Source organism: Struthio camelus, chromosome 15, assembly GCF_040807025.1.
Source record: "Struthio camelus isolate bStrCam1 chromosome 15, bStrCam1.hap1, whole genome shotgun sequence".
Classification (NCBI taxonomy): Eukaryota; Metazoa; Chordata; class Aves; order Struthioniformes; family Struthionidae; genus Struthio; species Struthio camelus.
In genome coordinates this window covers 14,218,654-14,237,795 of record NC_090956.1, presented here as the reverse complement: position 1 = coordinate 14,237,795, position 19,142 = coordinate 14,218,654, and the positions used below count along the sequence as shown (strand labels likewise).

The 19,142-nt window shown below is 39.7% G+C and overlaps 1 long non-coding RNA gene across 1 annotated transcript in view; it reads left to right on the top strand.

Annotated features, from left to right (window-relative positions):
• Window positions 1–9,957, top strand: part of LOC104149724 (uncharacterized) — a 33,942-nt gene extending 23,985 nt beyond the window's left edge. Inside the window, exons 6-8 of the long non-coding RNA XR_695389.2 lie at window positions 1,976–2,078; window positions 7,809–7,932; window positions 9,734–9,957. This is a non-coding gene — a long non-coding RNA (uncharacterized lncRNA). The remainder of the gene's footprint in view (window positions 1–1,975; window positions 2,079–7,808; window positions 7,933–9,733) is intronic.
• The last annotated feature ends 9,185 nt before the right edge of the window (window positions 9,958–19,142 follow it).

Below are 19,142 nucleotides of genomic sequence, written 5' to 3'. Positions count from 1 at the left end.
GCAAAATGGGAACAATTTATGTGTCAAATCAATTTATTTTGCACAAGAGAGGCCTTTCAAAAAGATGGTTGTTTAATGTATAACTTGATAAATGAGTCAGCAAAAGAATATGGGGACTTCTAGATCAGATGCACAGTGACAGCAGGCTTTCTATTTTCTTCTTTTAATCTGGAATTTTTTTATTTTAGCAGGCCTTTGTGTTGATACCTTCTAATGTTTTTATAATTGTTTAATGCAAGCAGTTACTAATGAGGAGGCTGAATCAGCCAAGACAATGTTACGGCAATCTGAAATATCCTAGCGTTGAAAGGGGCTGCCTGATCTCCTGAAATCCTTGGAAATTTGCCACTGTTCCTTTGTATTTAAAAAAGATTTTGCTGTCCCTTTTACTTATAAACCTGGAATGACATAAATGAACATGCTGCTGCCTATACTGCATGAAGATTTAGCCTCTTTAGCATTTATTGAACACATTTCTTGGAGAGAAAAAATCAGCTAAATGTAGTTGTTTGCCTTTATAAAGCAGGGAAATAGAAACAAGACTGTGTGTCCTACCAAAGATTTCTATGAGGTACAGATAAATGTATAAATAGCCTAGGAGACAGTGTCCTCGTAAATGATGATCTTAAGGTTGTAGGGCTTTTCAAGAAGGATTTTTCTTGTCTAGACAGGTATAAAGAAACTGGACGTTGGTTTGAGGTTTTATTATAGGGAATGTAATTCTACATCACTCATATTCAGTATTTAAGCAGGATAGATATTTTATGTATAATTTTAGAAAGTATTTCAGAATGAAATATCACACTGGTCATCCTAGCTCTCTGAAAATCTATTTTAAAAATTATTTCAAAAGTAAAATAAATGGCATTTTTTGAACAGTGAGGAAATCATCATACTATGGCTTGTTTTCATCAGATTAAATTCCAAAGTGACATTCCAGCTGACAGAAGCAGGCAGCTAGTAGTAACATTCATGCTTACATGGTTCAGGATTAATCAAGAGGAGAGCTAGGGTACAAGTGTTTAGCTAAAAGTCATTTTGAGTCACAAGTACATAAGGATAGATGATTAATTATGTTGTCCACTTTGGGCAATGACTGTGCTGGACAAATTGCATTTGAACTTAGCCACAAGAGAATTTAAATAGCAAAAGCATTGACTGGCGATTAAAAAAATAGAGTATTCTTTCTTCCTCTTGTAACACGGTGGGTTGTTACAGGGAAATGATTCCCTCTGGCTTCATAGAGGGATTTTGGAGAGTGTTGTTTACAGATATTATTCCTGACAAAGGATCCTCCCAGTTCCAGTCTTGGAGGTGCCTCTTGCTGAAACACGTGGGCTGAGTCTGCCGCTAGTTGCTGACCTCTGCCACGCAAAGATCAGAGTCAGCATCTGGATCTCCATATGGAGAAAAAACCCTTCTTTTTTAAAAAAAAGGCTTTCCAACAACTATTTTGGCAGGGACAATCATAAAGACAGTCTTTGAGCATTTATTACACTGTTAATATATTCCCATCAGGAAGTTAAACTAATTAACTTCTCTCTTATGCATGCCATGATGATATTTTTACATTTCCCAGAGCACATAACCAGTCAGAAGAAAAGGAAAACGTCACCTTCCCATAGAGACTCCATGGCAGGCACTGGAGGACATACCCGAAGCAAAATGTTTTGTGTGCTGTAAGTTTCTTGTCAAAGTAGAGCAAGAACTCAGTGTCTCAGCTGACATCCCTGGTTCTGCTTGATAGGTGTCTGTTCTTTCTCTATTTTTTTTGTTTTGTTATGTTCTTGATATCGCTGTTGCCTATTCTTCCTCTGTTCTTTGATTTCCAGGAAAAAAAAATCATTTCAGCATTGCAATGGAGAGTTTCTAATGTCATCTGAGAATGTAATACAGTGATGTGATACTAAAGGCCCTGGATCTCTTTAATCTTGAAATAAACCTACTGACTTGCTTGCCTTCTTTTTTTTTTAAGGTTTTATTTCTTCAATCTGTCCGTGGAAACAAGAAAAGCATCCTTTGGAACACAACAGATCTCAGCCATGAACCTTGGTCAAGCGGAGCAGAGTATAACTTAAGTGAGTAATCAAGGACAAAATACACAATACCAGTGTGTGTATGCAAACTCGCTCTCTGATGGCAACTTCTATCATTTATTTATCGGTAGTATTCCTACTGTAAGAAAAGGCACTTTACAGATATTATTGCCAATGTATTGTAGAAACCAACAGTAAAACAGAAGAACAAGGACCATTGCAGCTGCCTAGAATGTCTAAATGAGATATTTTTAGTCAAGTGGAGTCTAAAATGGCTTGTGTGTTCATCAAGGTCATTTTTTTTGAACTTATCTGATGCACACAATGAAGCTCCTGTATTAAATGCAATTCAGCATTAAGATGTAGACAATTATGACAGATTAACCAGAGATAATAGCTGTGAACCTGGTTCTTTATTACCTGGATCAGTGATGTTGGAAGAATAGACGGAAGGCGTAAATGAAATAATCTGTTGCTGGACACACTAAATCACTTGGCTAACCAAGAACAAAGATCATGTTTTTGAGCTGACAGAAAAAATCATGGTTAAGGTCACTGTAGATTTATTGTGCCAAGGAGCATTATAATAAACTAGATTGTCTTTATAATATAATTAACTGTAAGAGGCCTCAATCTTCAGCTGATTCTCTGTTGCTAGAACATGAATTTGTACTAAAATTCATTAGATGACAATGCCGTCTGCTCACATTAATGGAACTCTGTTGACCTGCATGAACTTAATGTTTTCAAAAGTGCAAGAAGGAATGAAGAGGCTGGTAGTACTTGCTTGTCTGGCTTTTAGGAAATCCCATAGTTGTATAACTTTCTATTCCAAAGCCACGATGAACACAGGGTTTGGGTTTTTTCCCTCAGTGCAAAATCTGTGAGGGGAAAAGAAGTTCTGGATTATTTAAATATAATGTTCAACTTTCTATTTTAAAATGTCTGAAATATGAAGCAGATATTAACGGCAATGAATTTTAATATATATTTCAGGAAAAAATAGAAGCATATTCTGAAAATATTTGAAGCCATTATCAATTTTTTCTCATTTTAAAAATACACTTTAATCAAAAACCACATTTAAAAGAAGCTGCAGTTTCTGTGAAGACGCCATTGCTATTGAAAACATTTGAATGAAAACACTCTGCCAGCCCTATTGGAGACTGCATGCCCCCTTGAGCATTATCTGCCTGTGGGACTCCCAGGCACTTTTGGGACCCTACACCCAGGTTTCTCCCGTGTAACTTCAGCAGTTTCCTTCATGTGCTCGGCAAGGAGATTCTTTGCTGGTATGGCCAGTGCAGAAAGGTAAGCAGCTCTGGGCAGCTGGCACCCCATGCAGTGATGCCTTTTCTCTCCGTTGCTGAGGGTACGTGGGTATTTCGGCCTCCAGTGCAGAGAGGGTAAGCATGCCAGAGGTCTTGGGCTCAAGAGGCTGATGCTGGTGAGCCTGAGCAAAAGACCTGTGGTTTATTCCCTGCTGGTGATCCTAGCAAGGATTGTTACAAGTTTTAGCCTCTAGAAGTCTTTTTGTGAAGCTTTAAAGGGTCTTCTCCTAGCCAGGTATCTTTCACCGCTTTGTCTCGGGGGATCCCTGTTGCTCTTCGCAAGGCAGTTCAAGCTCATCTGCTAATTTATGCCATAAAGTTCTGGGTCATGCAACTGAATTCCTCCAGTTCAGTCCCTCCTCTGGAGACTGCTGGACAGTTACAGAAACAACACGAAGGAAAGGATGTCATACCAAATCCTTATTTCCTGTCAAAAAATGCATTTAAAATTACAGGGTAATAATTCAGGCAGACTAAGGAACTTCATGGGTATTTCGAGGATATATGTTTTGCCCACAGATTTTAAAGGCAGTGAATTTGAGTGTGTAATAGCCTGTGATAGAGCATGCAGGCCTGTCAGTGCCCCTGGAGAGGACGCCAAGGCTGTTTCACACTCTGCTCTGCGCAGGGTCTAATAAGAGGAGATCCTGCCAAGCCAAGTCCCTAGGAGTTAAATTCCCAGCCAGGATCTGAAACTATTTAGGGTGTTACTAATAATGGCAACATCATCATCTGCAGCCAAACTCATTTACATTCTATATTTTGAAAGAAGGGAATTGGGATTAGTTAGGAGAGGACTGCTCTTCCTCCCAGCCAAAGGGATGAGCGCTGGGGTAATCAGGTGAGACCCGAGAGACATTATGATTTCTTGTTCTTATGTTTGTTGATTATCAACCTACGTGGATGACATGCAGTTACAGATAAGTCATTGAAACAAAGGTCTTCTCGAGTGCTTTGATATAAGCCTCACATGCAACTTGTTTAGATTTTAATAATGATTTAATAGATATAGTTCTAAAATCATCATATTAGAATTTGCAGTAACATGGTTTTCTGCTGGACACTGAAGCAGGAGCACGCGCAGCCTGTTTGCTGTCTTTGGACAGGGCACTGTTCACTGCAAGGTGAATTCCTTAGCATGAGCTGTACTCCTTGGTTTGGTTTTGTTGTGATTCTCTCATTTCTCTGCTAAATAGGAATAGGGAATCTGTTTTTCTCTGAAATCTCGTAAGGCACAGATCAATTAAGAAGGCAAATGGTGAAATTAGAAGTCTGGCAATAATCTGGATACTCAATGAATGTAGTAACATGATGTTGCAGTCAGAGGATCCACAGCTAGCTTGTATTTCTAGAACCAAGCCTGCAAATGTCTCCAGAACAGATGGCCTACTTTGAGTGGAAGTTACTGGGCTCAAAGCAGACTGAACGGGTACAATTTTATGTCCTATATTATACTCAAAGTCATTCTAGGTGCTAGTAATGGTCCCCAAAAGACTTGCAATAAGGCCATAGAAAATGATTTAATTTCCTACTTTTTAAAGTGAAAACCACCCTTTACTGTCCAGCTCTGCCTTTCTCACAGAAGGGAGTTTTGTTTCCTCTCCATCTATTGTTAAAAGATAAATCTGAAGTCAGTGGTTTCATTTTTCTACAGGAACACTGTTGCACGTATTCTGTTCAAAGCACTAATCTGAGAACCAGCAGCCCTGTTAAGGGCTTGTTCACATGCGCTCCTCTCCTATCAGTAAAAATAAAGTTCTCACCTTGGGAAACATTATCTCAGCACCTACACTGGCCACTACTGCTCTCTCTGCCTCTAATGCCCCAGAGTGCCAGAACGATTTCAAATGCCGTCCAGCGTGAGCTAATATTGCCGAAGAGATTTCAAATACCAGCCAGCCCTTGCTATTCACACCCAAGGAGTTTAAAATACCAGCACTACAGTAGCCTCATAAATTAGCAACACATTACATTTTTTCATTACAGATGTGGCAATGTCATCCGAGAAAGTTAATGACTCAGACACCAGGAAATGGTCTTCTAGGTGGCAAATGTTCAGCAGATCACAGTATTCCATTTATAGCACAGAAGATGATCTAAAATGTCACCATTGCTCTGGAGAAAACAAAGTACTGCATCTAAACATGCTGGAGGCTCTGTCAGTGAGAAAAGAGCTTCTCTTGCCAGCTCAGGTAGTTACATTCGTGCTCATTTATTGCACTACAGATATTGTCTTTAGCAACTCTGTGGCTCTACGTAATAATATATGGTAATTTTCTCATGATAGGTATTGGTAGTCAGCCCTAGAATGGTACTTTTTTTTTCCTGAATGCTTCAAGCCCCACTACAAATCTTAGTAATTTTTGCTGCCTCTCTTTGACATAGGTCCTATTTAATCATCTCAGCAAGACATGCACTGAGATAAAGAGAGGGGACAGAGTTTGTCCAAGGTTACCTCAGTGACAAACAGATCTGGATACCTTGGCTCTCAGTCTGCTGACCTCACTGGTACATAGTAAGGCATCTTTTCCAACAAAATGGGTTTTTGCACACCTCCCTATGGGATAACTGTGATTCTAAGCATACTAAAGTGATACTATTTTGTGCTGAGTTTTATACAGCAGTCAAGATTTCCTAAGTAACTTCTGTGAGATTTCTATGAGGTGAACCTAGAGTAGAGGTATTGCCTAGCTATTTCACATAGGAGACGCTTGTCTACAATAAAGCAAGTGGTACATATTGTCTTTGAAGGCAATCCTGAGCCTGTTTCCTTGAGAATGCTTGAGCTCTTTCTGGTACATTCACTAATATGTCGCTTCCTATGACCAAATTCAAGATGACTTCTAGACAGAGGAGATATATAGCTATATCTAGCTATATCATCTCTTTCAGCTAGTTAATTACAATTTTTAAGACGGTGAGGAAACATTGCCCATTTTAGCCTTCCTTCACCAAAGCATCGTCTTCAGATTTGCTTATACTAGTCACCAATGTCACCTGTTTTCACTGCACTACATGTCTGTCTCTGGATGGGGCCCCAATGGGCTTTCCAGATATCTTTGGAGAGAGGAAGAAAGGAAGGGAGGGAAGGTTGCTCCTGCCAGGCTTGTGGCAGTGATATTGCTTCTGAGGTCCCCAGAGTTGCTCTCAGTAGTTTAGGCCAGAAGCACTCGGGACTGAGGCCCTGCCAGCAGAGTGACTCATCCAACCTGCAGAGGAATGAGGCTTGCAGAACCAACTTACTTAAAGACCACGTTTCAATTTTTCCAGGACAGGAAATAAAATAGGTGCCCTGAAACATGGGCTGCCTGAGTAGAAACTATGTCTGGCTCTTGATACTTGGATTGCTACATTTCCCCAAAATGGTCTCAAAGCACCGAATACGGAGTATTGTCCAAACTGAGTTCACACCTGGTTCAATACTTTTTATGGCTTCTTTCTCACATTGTTTTCAGTGCCCAGGAACATTCAGAGCTTCACAACATATCTGGCCAGACTTTAAAGGAGGGGAGGACAAGAGGGGAATGCATTAATCAGTTTAACAGCTTTCTAGGAAAATGTCACGTCTTTGCAAGCTTGAAAGTTTTCCCTGGGTACTGAGTCATTTCTGCACACAGAATTATTCTGGGCCATGTGGTCCATGATACTGAGTTGTATTCTTCACGCTTCACACAGTTGCACAGCAAAAAGAAGTCATGCCTGGTTCATTCAACATCTTGTAGATGATTTGGGAAAGTATATGACAATAGCCACAGGTCAGGATAGCTGAGAGTCAGGTTACATTATTACAGCTTGCCAGAAACCAGTCCTGAAGGCAACATTCAGTATGGCAAGAACCGTTCTTGAGACTTACCATCACACTTTCCTGTATCTAATATAGCTGCTGCTCTTGTTTATATGGAACATGGAAGAGAAATTATTCTAGACAAGTTACAATCAAAGTCTTGGATTAGAAATAATCCTTTTGTTGGTAACATATTGGGAAGAACGGCTTAGTTATATGGGTGCTATTGCATCTGCAGAAGAAAAAAGCAGCCTGGTTTCCAGCCTATGTAAAACTGATTGGACCTTTGTATGTTCATACTAGGGTCACAGAGAGGAGAATTAGGGCTACTTTGTGTATAATTTTAGCAGAAAGCCACCTTCTAAGAAACAAAAAGTAATTCTCAAAGTTCACAGTCCTATCTGAGAATGGAAATGAAATTCTGCCAAATCCTTTTATTTTCACCCATTGTTGACTCACCTTTTCTCTCAGAGCATCATCCAGCTCTGAAGGAAGCCTCTGGATTTCTGACATTACAGATTGTCTTTGAAATCCGCTTTTTTTTTTTCTATCACTGTCACTGTGTGTTGTCCAGCCTTCAGTCAAGAGGATTGGTTTTAGTTCAGTACTAATATCTGATTCCTGCTACAACTAGCCAATTTTATTCACTCTTTTCAGTTTGAAGAGCATTCCAGAGGCTGTAAGAGTTGTGATACCATTCAGTGTCTCAGCTTTCAGCACAAATATGTCCTGAACTGCTAAATATTCATGATCACGTGGAAGATGGTCACTGGGTAAAGTGGTGAGTACTACATACAGAAGGTAGAAAAGTTTTTGCGAATTATTGGAAAACTATCTTTGCATTGTTATTTATTCAACTGTATTTTGCACATCAGTTCATAAAATAGTGGTTAGTGGAATACTCTTACCCTTTCTCATATATTTTGAATCACCAAAATATTTAAGTGAGGCTCTAAACTGAAGCCTTTGAAGCCCCTACTGCCAGGAAGGGGAGTTAGCTCTGCCCTTCTTTATGTGGTATGTGCATTTTTGGTCTCGTGATAAGAATGTAACTGGGTTTACATGCGTAATATAACTGGCATTCATAGCCAGATGATTTCAGTCACATCCAAATTTCCCTTTATACTACAGTTGGAATGGGGCTGGTATCTTGCTTTATACAGATCTAAATCAGTCAGGAGGCCTATTGCAAAAGGGTGTTTGCATCCATTGAGTCTACTTGACATCATGGAAGTGTCATAAAAGAGCCTTTACGTGATGGAGAATCAAACCCTCCTACATCAGTGTAGAAAAACAGATAAAATATGGTAAGTAAATGTCTCAAAATAAATAAATGAGCATAAAAAGAAAATAAATAAAAAGGAAAGGACTTGAGGGAAGATTATTCGGCTTTCAGGACTGCCAAGGTATTAATCTAAGCTAGATTTTGTTTTCTGTCCAACATGATCTGATAACCTCCTGAAGCGCTCTCTCCGAAAAAATGAGAGGCCGAGTTTGCCAGAATCCACTAGTATGCAGTCAAATACCTTTGAAAGCCTGCCTGGAGAGCAATATCTTGCAGTTTATTTTGTTGTTTCAAGCAATTTTTACATAAAATAGAATAGCATCCATTTACTATGACCTTAGCTGAATATAGACCACTTAAAGGTGAGCTTCCATCATCTAAAGTACATTGTATACATATTGCCAGTGAAATGATTAAAACAAGCTGATTATTATTTCTTAAAAAATGATTAATATTTTTAATTAATATTTTTAAAAGCAATTTTTATGTCAGGTTCTATGAGCATTTTTAGAATAAAACAAATCCAGGAAGACGCAACACTCGTTTTAGCAGGACTTTGAGAACAACGTGCAGCAGTTTGTGCAATGTCTTGGACAGCATTTATAGCCGCCACTTCTAAGTGGTCACTAGATGGCCATGACAGGCTTTCAGGCAGCTCAGAGACAAAGAGTTTTATCCATCCAGAGAGCGGAAGGAGTGATTTATGGGAAAGTAGTATAAGAGGAAAAAAAGAGACTTGAGATTTGGAAGCAGAGAGAATGTTTTTCATTAGAGGAATGGAAATTGGAAAAGGGGAAAAGCATTTGATCACACAGTCCCATTATTAAGTTTCTGATTTTCTCAGCTGTTTTAACCACTCTGACATAAAATATGACTTCCCTACAGTCTTGTTTCCCTAAGTCTAGTCTTATATTGTGGCTGTAATAGCTGCACTACCACTACAGCACTGAGTAAATATGTGGTAAGGCTAGGAGCTGAAGACCGCTAAGAGCAAACTCAGTCAATCTGCAGATGTGGGAATATTAACAAAAAAAGGCAGAACTATGATTTCATCACAAGCACTTTGCAAGCATCAGTGCACGGTTTGGCTGTGAATCAAAAAAATCCAGTATGAGAGAAGACATTCTGTTACCTGTTGGAAACTACAAGGTATATTTAAGCAGTGGAAAGGATTTTATCTTGAACGAACGTCAATATTAGGCGGTATTTGCTCAGGTCTAATATTGTCAGATCCGAAAGTCTGGTAAAGTGATCTTCTAGTCGTCTGTTCCTGAAAACCTCTCTTTCCTTGGGGCAGGCAGAGGCCAGACAACTCCAGGATGTTGAAAGAAGAGGAGCGAGGCCTGTCTTCCATGCTTTTCCTTGCAGCTCTGCTTCCTCACCATTGATTGTCTTTCCAGGAGTAGAGGAACACACTGGCCTTCACCTTATGTATGCACTTTAAAATAAAAGTGCACTTTTGTAATGTGCACTTTGTAATGGCCAAATAGTCTTCTGTTTATTAAAAGCTTGTTGCTTCACTGCCCTGAGAGTGTCTCCATTTGTGAGATAGCCTTTACTATGGGATGTATTGATGGTGATTGCTATAACAAGTAAAGCATTGTTGTTAAACTTCCGTTTCCCTTAAACCGTTTGCAATGAAAGGTCAAAAACCTTTAATTCTGAGGTGAGGCATTTGCCAGTGAGCGGCTCAGTGTTTTGCCTTTATATATTGTGCTCTTTGCCTGACTAATCTACCTGTTCAGTGAATTGAGAACAAATTGATGGAAGACACTCCTATTTGTATGCCAAGTTTTCAGCCAAATGCACTTGGATGCATATATTTTGGCAGAATATACAGGAGAGAGAATTGCAATATCTGTAAGAAATGATATCAAATGTCGATTTGCTCCTGTGAAGCTTCACATAGAATAGCTGCTCTTCATAGTAACAGCTAAAGCCCTTGGTCCTGTCCAGGGTACTGTTGCAAAGATAAATAGCGCAGCCCCAGCCAAACTGTTTTGCATATGGGAAGCTGTTTCTTTTCAAAAGCTTTTGGGCTTCCAGCTTGGGATTGCACAGTTGTTTCCAGCAGGTTAGCTGCCTTTTCAGTGGGAGCTAGTATTCCCATAGGACATTGGGAAAATCCTTTCACAAGACGAGAAGAACAAAGCCGTTTCACTTGGTAGTGGTGCCTGTACGTGTTCATTCGCATCGCAGCCTTCTGGCTGTCCTTAAGAGGGCAAGATGAGCCCATCCTGCCCAGGGCAAGGAGCTGTCCCAAACTGACTGCCAGAAATGTTGCCTTTTCAGATAAGTAGCACCCAAGTCTGAATTATGGCTAAGCAGATGTTTCATAAACTGGCTGCTCTCTTACTTAGCACAGTCAGGAAGTGGCAAGAAAGTCCTTGATGGGATGTGACATGCATCATATTGGCAGCAAACAGAAGCAGAGACATCATTTTGCTCCCATATCTCCTTTAACCAAACCTGAGATCACATCTATCCTAAGCGGAAAAAAAAAAAAGAAAAAGAATTTCCTCCAGTGCTTCTTTAGTTATCACTTTTGTTTACAAATTAGTATGATTTAGAGCTGAACGAATAATGGACACTATTATTACTTCCAAATAGTTTAGGCTCAAAATCATAAAATTTATCAGAAGAATAATTCACTGAATAAATCTGTGAATTATTTAGCCAGCTCTATAGGCTGAATAAATACAGTCTGATGCAAAGCCCAGTGGAGTCACAGTTTTTCCAATGACTTCAGCATATTTTGGATCAGGCCTTACGAGGAAAAAGAAAATGGACAAATTATTTATTTGAAAGCAATTCCATAAAATCTTGACAACTTGTTCTCGTTTTATGATGTTTATAAATTGCATTCAACCAAATGCCAAACACATTTTGAAATGTGTATGGTCTGTTCAAAGACAGTGTGTAAACAGAATATTGTAGCTTGTCCACCCACCTGTGTGTGGGTGTAACTCTTGGGCAATTCACACTTTGGAAAAAGCCAGTTTTTAAGGGGCAAAAAATAAAAACTAAATGTATCATGTCGAAGGTGATTTAGAAATCAGTTTTTAAAACAAACAGGAACATAAGTTTCAAACATTTAAAAAATTTTGAAATAAATTAAAATGCCTTTAAATTGAGGCTTTTAAAGTAAGCTGGGGAAAAGTATATTTAAATTGCAAAATTAGGATATTCTTAGAAAAAGGCTGTAATGATTAATTTAGATTAATTAGTTTAGATTGGAAAGCCATATCTCACCAGAAAATAATTTTATCAAAAGAACTGGTCTGCTATGCATGGAATGCAGCCTTTTTGACTTTTGTCATACTTTTTTTGCCTTGGTCATCATGTGTTCTGATACTGTGACTACTCTTTTTTATACTGATATGGAATTAGTTTTACTCAGAAATGTGAGCATTTCCGTTCCTGCAAAACTGTTCTGACTATGGCTTTGTCCAGCCCTGACAGTGACGACGACAAAAGGACGTAAGTTCCACTTGCAGCAGATTCACCCGGGATGTAGTGCTGCAGTCTTTTGCTTCTGCAAGTTATTGCTGTTTGCTGCAAAATTTAAAATGATGTGCTGGCTTTGATGTTACACTTGGTAGATGGGTCGTATTCTGAGTTTACCCAGAGCACTTGCAATCAGATTAAATTGTCCAAAACTGCAGAAGTAAAAACTAATTGATCTGCAGAAGATGTGAAAGTCATGTTGCTGACATGAGTGCAAGGAAAAGGGCATGTATATGGCTTTATATGTATGTGAGTGCAGGAAATGCATCTACACAAACAACTTATTTCTTAGGTTGCTAAAACAGCAATGAGATCTGTGTTTATCTGACATTGTAACTTCAAATCATTGTAACAAATTAATTACATTTGATGACAAACAGTAAATTGCTGCAGATCTTCTTTTTTTATGCCTAGGATTCCATCTTGAAAAAGAGAAAATATGGAAACAACTTTACATTCCTGCTTTGAAGAGCAAAGTCACACTTTTTCTGGTACTTGCATTAGCTTCCATTCTTGCACGTCCTTCCAGATCATGGTCCTCAGTCTCTTTACTCTGTAAAATTGATCTCTTTAAATGCACCAGTCTGTGCTGGCTTTGCATGCAGCCACTGAGCAAGATGGCATTTCAGTGACGTGATCTCCATAGCCTCAGATCACCTCCTACACTGATATGAGGAAAACAAACTGGGTGGTGACGTGTCCTTTCTTGCAGGCACGACTTGTTCTGCTTTTGCCCCAAAGACACTCACTGAGGAAACCACCTGTGCAGTTCTCTACCTCTGTGGAAATACCAGCAGATTCAATGTAGCCTGGTGCTGTTCCCGTTACCATCACACAACCCCCAGTGAAGCTGTGCACGGGCAGAGAGCGCTCTTGTCTGTCTGTGGGTACTGTGTAGACCTGCCCTGGTGCCTTCCTTTTTCTCTTGATCTGCATCAGCTGTGGGTGAGTGTTTGCTGTGATTGACAGATAGGGGTTGTCAAAGTGTGATATGACCACCTTCTTGCTGAGGAGGCTGACTTAATGAATCTTAGAGTTAATAGTAATAATTACGGTTTTATGAAAAATACAGCTTGTCAAATGAACTTCATTTTTTTTGTAAGATAACAAAATTGGTTGACATGACAGGAAAGGTGACATCAGATGGGGACTTGACTGGATTGCATATGTCTCAGACTTAAAAAGGAGAAAGATACAAGATCAAGTTTACAGTAAGGAGATTAAAACATCTTCAGAAGTGTGTATTTTTCTATAAGGGCACTGCAATTCAAGGGTGAATCAATTAGGGACATTTGTATGGTCTTTTTTTGCAGAATGTCTGAGTGGTTGATCACAAGGGCCTGTGTCATCCTAACCTAGGAGGGCAAAAATCAAGAATTACTAGCATTTGTAATTTTGTTGGCAATGTAAGAGCTAGCATTCTGAAAGCTTCTTTCCTCTGGGTGTTCCGCTTAATGACTGAACAATTGTTGGTAGAGTTGGGATTTTAGAGATGCTCTGTCTTTTAGGGCTATCTTGTCTAAAAATATTTTTCCCTGCATGCTAATAAATTTCTTTTTGAGAGATGGAATAGATGATTAATTTTTCTAGATGAAAGGATATCTTTCTTATTTTAAGGAAAATTGTGAGATAGACTCTCAGCTGATACACCGGCAGAGAGGCACTGTTTTATGAATTTCAATGGGACTGTACTGAGCACTATAAATCATATCACAGCCCCAAGTGTATGTGTTTCTTGTGAATGTGAGGTGCATTTTGTGAAGAGATGTTGTCGTTCACAAATAAGGTATTCTGAACTATGTTCTCTCACATCAATTAATTTGTTTACAACAGGCAGTAATTACATTTGTCCATGGAAGCATATGGATCAGAGCACAATTTCATGCAATTAAATTCTATTTTTGAAACTCACTGAATTATAGGACCTGAAGTTCCTTTCCCTTCTGATTTTGATGGATGAATTAATTTCTTCTACTTTAATATTAATATAAAATTGTATATACAATATAGTCACATTTGCAACTTTTTTGGCTGTGTCATGAATGCTCTTAATTCTTAAGTATTCATTCTGATATGTTAAGATCTATTATCCATAGTTGAGATGAATGATTAGCTTAGCTTCTGTTATGTGTGCACTTTGCCCTCTGCCTAACTTTTTTAGATCTCCCAGTTGTATAGTAAGTGACAATGGGAAAAACAAAGTAGGCTTTAGAACTTGCAGAATTTCACAAATGCTGTATGTCTGGTTATAATCTCTTTAGAGGCTCAGTTGTGTGTATTAGCATTGTCATTTGCTGATTGGTGGCAATTCAGGATCTTGTAGTTTGGCATTTCATCATAGGAAACATCATGCTCCCGATGTGACTCACCCCTCCGTGTGTTGAACAATATACTTGGCCAGATATCTTAAATTTTGATGCAACTGGCAGGTGAAGCTTACGGGAAGAGCCTTGTCTTCCTAAGGCAACATGTCATACAAAGTACCACATCTTCAGTGTGGCAGAGTTCAAAACAGAAGTCCCTGAAGATCTATAAGCACAACATCGAAAACGTTAACCTTTCCATGGTTTTGGTATGAAAAAGAGAGGGAAGTATTTTGACAATGCAGTTTGTATGCCACTGCCTTTGTCCATACTCTGCTTCAAAGGATTCAAATAGATGCTTTCAACCACTGTGTCAACCACTGTGTTCAGCACAGTGCACTTCAGGAAAACGAGGACTATTAAACCACAAGAAGTGTGGTCAGGTTGACTAAATTGTTTAATAGTATGCATAGAAACAGAGTATACTGTTGAATATTAAAGGAGGAAAAAGGTGAATTGAGGTTCGGATTGTGTCCATGCTCAGACAATTAGTTCACTGGGCTACAAAGACTCTTTGAAGACATGAGCGTTGCCACAGAAAATTAGAGAAAGGTACATTTAGCCCAACGCTCTCTCGCTGATGATGACCAGCAGCCAATACCTTCAGAAGTGAGAGAGATCTCCCAGCTGTCAGATCCACACTCCTGCACGATATTCACACATTTTTGTTGCATGAAGAGAGCAAAAGCATTTTGTAGCCTCAGGGCTGCCACCCGCTCATCACACACCTAAGGGGCCTTCCAGGGCTGTTAAAGCAGCAGGGGATGAGGGTGGTGGCTAATGTCCTGGGGCTCTTTTACAAGTGATGAAAAGAGTGCAGATGTGCGTTTAATGACAGCAGGCCAACATTCGTAATAAGTGTCAGAGACTATTTCACTCATTTCTCTGGTGAATCAGAGAGGGCACTGCTGATTTCCTCTAGTCCAGCTTTTGCAGTTACTAAGTCAGTTTAGGGAAACACCATCTCCTTTCTGATTGTATTGGGACACTGTTTTGTGTATGGCATTTGTGAGTAATCTTGCCTCAGGGACAGAGTTACTTTCCCAAGAGGAAGGATGTGTTGCCACGTGAGGTATCAAGTTTGCTGTGTTTTCCTTTATCTTTCAGTTTGGCTTGACTTTCTCACTCATCTTCTCCTCATTCAGCCTCAGGAGAGGTAAGCTATTACATTCAAAGTGCAGATGTGCATGGCAATAATTTGTCAGATAGTTAACCTGAGAGATGCAGGTGCTGTGCGTGAGTCTGTAACGAGAACATGCTTCCCAGCTGAGCAGAGCGTGGCACCCTGCTAGCCGGCGTGTTCACACCCCCAGCACTGCTGTCGCAGTGGCCATGCTCACGGCTAGCTCGCGTTAATTGGGAACCGCAGCCAGCAGGTATCGAGTGTGGCTGTAAGTTGTCAGTTGTTGAATGATGCATGTGAAACTGAATCCCCACCTGAAATGCTGCGCGGCCACCACCATCGCACCGAGCACGCGAACCTCTCGCTTCTGCAGGTCCCCCATGTCAGCAGCATCAGCTACACCAGCATCAAACTCAGTTTCTCAAGCATTTTCCTTCCTGCTTTCCCTTCCTTATCTGCAGTTACAATGCCAGGGTTTTGTCTCCCGAGGTTACTAACTTAGTGCTCATTTTGAGTCTCTTCTTATTTTCCCCGTCTTGTCAAGTGTTAAACCCCCTTTCTGTCTTTCAGACCCCTTAAATCTGCACTTATCTCACTTCCATGCTTCTGAAATCTTGCTCTGAATTTTGGTATCACTTTTTGGAAAACTGCAGTCTTTTTTGTCTCTTTATTTTCCTTCTTCTATCAGCCTGAAAGAAAAGCAGGAAAATCCTCTTCCTAACCTAATATTCCAAATCTAACCCTTCTGGAACATCTGTCCTTTCATCAGCACTAATCTGAGGCCCGCTATAGTCTTCCTAACTAACATGGCATTTCATTTGTTATGACTCTCTTCTTACTTCTTCCGTCTCGTGCTAACTATGTCTCCTCTCTTTTCAGGCCTAAGTTGAAATGTAGCACTCACCTCATCACCTCAGTGGGCTTTTGGTCAATCCCTACAGCACTTTCTCCTGACTCTGTGCAGTACCTTTTTCCCAGCCTGTTGTAAATGGCACATCTGCGTCTTGTCTGTCTTCTGCAATAAGACGAGGGAATGTGTTGCTCTGTGTTTGTTAAGTCTTGTGCACCTTTCTGAACTATGTAAGAGAATCTCATTTTTATCTATTATTAATAGGACTGAATCTCCAATCCACTTGGATAACCTCAATATAAGTGCAACAGAAAATGCTCAGAATATTTACTTTGCGAGGATGAGGAAATTAATATTTTATTTCTTTTATTAAATAAATAATGTTTTGCTGGACTAGTGCCCTTTGAGGTATAGAGATATTGCTATAATTACCATGCCATTCCTTTTTCCTTCAAACCTCCCAATAAACTAAAGGAGAATCGCTGAAGTGCTTTTGGTATTTCTGATTAAACAAATGGCTAGAGGGCTTATTTCAGCCTCAGATGAATTCGTGCAGTTCACAATTAGTTCTATTATGAGAGTGCTCCTTCTCCCTTCGCATTTGTTTGGATAAATGCGTGTCCCTCAATGCTTGGCTGCACACTTGTGGTAGCTGTCATGTAAAGCACAGACTTAAAGATGAGTAGGGAGCCATTGTAATTCTCCGGCTGCTGTAGCTTCTTTCTCCATCTCTCTTTTTATTAACCTCTGTAACAGTTATTGCTGGAGTCTTTGTCAAATCAGGAGTGTCACTCCAGCAAGTTCTCCACATGTTCCTCTTCTGGCTACTCTGCCATGTTAATCTGCTTTGTCTAGTGAAGATGACTAGAGGCCATCTATGCACTCTGTGCAGTACTCCAGGGTCTTGCAAAATGCATCAGAGGAGCAGATTTTTTTTTTTTAATATTATCATAGATGCAAAATGGATGTAATACTTCGCAAAGAATAGCCTTGAGTAAGTTGCTTTTGTGAAAAGCTTTCTATTAGTGAAATCTTGCTACTTGCCAGCAGAACAGCAAAATGTTTTCTGGGGAAAATAGAACAGGGTATATGGAGTTGTCAAGCACTATGAAATGAGTCATAACTGGATTTTCCTAGCTAACCAACAATTCAAGAAAAGAATTTTTTACTTGTAAAAACTATTGGTTTTTATTATACTTTCAACAATAAGTTTGAGTCTGAGTCTTCTGATGCCAGTAAGAAGAGCTGTAGTAATTGCAGTGAATATAGAATGAATCTTTGTAGAATAATACAACTATTCCTGTCTTGCAGTTAGGAGGAAATTTTCCTGAAGCAGATGAAAAATGGCCCCTGCAGAGTTTCTTGCATTTTCTTCATAAAAAATTTAAGAAACCTACTTCTACAGACAAGGTGTTATGCTAATATGCCCCTGCTCTGATTTAGCACTGCAAAATCTGTAAGCATGACTAGATTTATCTAAAGGTTTCTGGCTCTAGTTCTTTGCATTTCTGACCACAGCCCAGGCTGAGATGCTCAAGAAGGCATATTGCAATGTGTTTCATTCAAAGCTCTTAGCCTAACCAAAGTTGTAAGAATGGAAACATGTTTAGGAAGAGTTATGCCAAGAAAAAAAAAAAAGACTTTTCTACCTATTCTGAGGCACAGTGTGTAACCTTTTAAGTCTATCACTCATTGTTAATCTAATGAATGCGTTCAGTGTTGCACTAATTAGAAAGTCAGGAGCATATTTTATCAGGAAACAGGACATTGTACAGCTACTAAATAAATGTCATCCCATCCTGAAGAGTACCAGGTTGTACTGCCAAAGAATTTACTTGGATATGTTTTTAACAGTATAGAAAGAATCACATAGCCTGAAACAAGCTTATGTACACATTTTGCCTGAAGTCATGTTAGTTGTTAAACCAAAATTGTAGTCACAGGAGCAGAAATCAAACTCAGGACCCTGTTGTTCCCTGTGAAGTCCTCAAAACCTTAGGGTTCCTCCCACCCTTCTGCACACTCTCAGTTTCATGGTTTCTAAGTTTCTACAGGAGGAGAAAGTTTGCATCCCCTCAGGTTCAGGAAGCCCTTAAACCTCTATGTCCAACTTCCTGTCCAAGCGCTTTAGCTGCTAGACACCACAACCTTTTATTCCTCCTGCTGTGTTTAGGAGAACGTTCCCTATTGAGATTTTCAGTGATTCTTAGCATCCATTCAAGGCGGTGCTCCCAGGTACTTGGTTTGCACGGGCAGGAGCGTCTCCATGGCTTTACTGATTGCTGCTGCGCTTCACGCTTTCTGCTGGCATCACTGCATTCATTATGCTGGTTTTCATAGACTGTCCCGAGCTCCCTGTCCTCCTCAGGCGCCGTATCAGGAATGTACATCTTTAACTCCGGCCTTTGAATGTTGGTAATGTGGTGCCTAATTTGGAGGTTAGGTCTACCTGCGAGGCTTCGTGCTGGGTTGTAAAAGGAGGATTTAGCGCACAGCTGCTAATACTGAGCTTCTCAGGCATCTGAGCCCTGTGCTTCCCTTCTCCTTGTTCAAAGCTGGGAAAAATTGAAGACTTTTCCCAGTAACTTGGATATTAGAGATATGGAGAAACGTGGACCAAAGCAGACAGCCTGATTAAAGGAAAGAAACCCATGGGGATAGTGGTAAGTATAGACCTAACTGTAAATGTCCTATTCTGTCCCATTCAAATCAAAGTTAATCATAAGTTAAGAATTTTTGTGACGGGCAAGACTAAGCATGCAGTTGAGTGTTTTCCTCAATTAGGACATTGACTATGTTTTTATCAGGTAAAAATTGACCTCTCTGAAGAAATCAGATATTAGTTTTAGGCTTTTCATAGTGT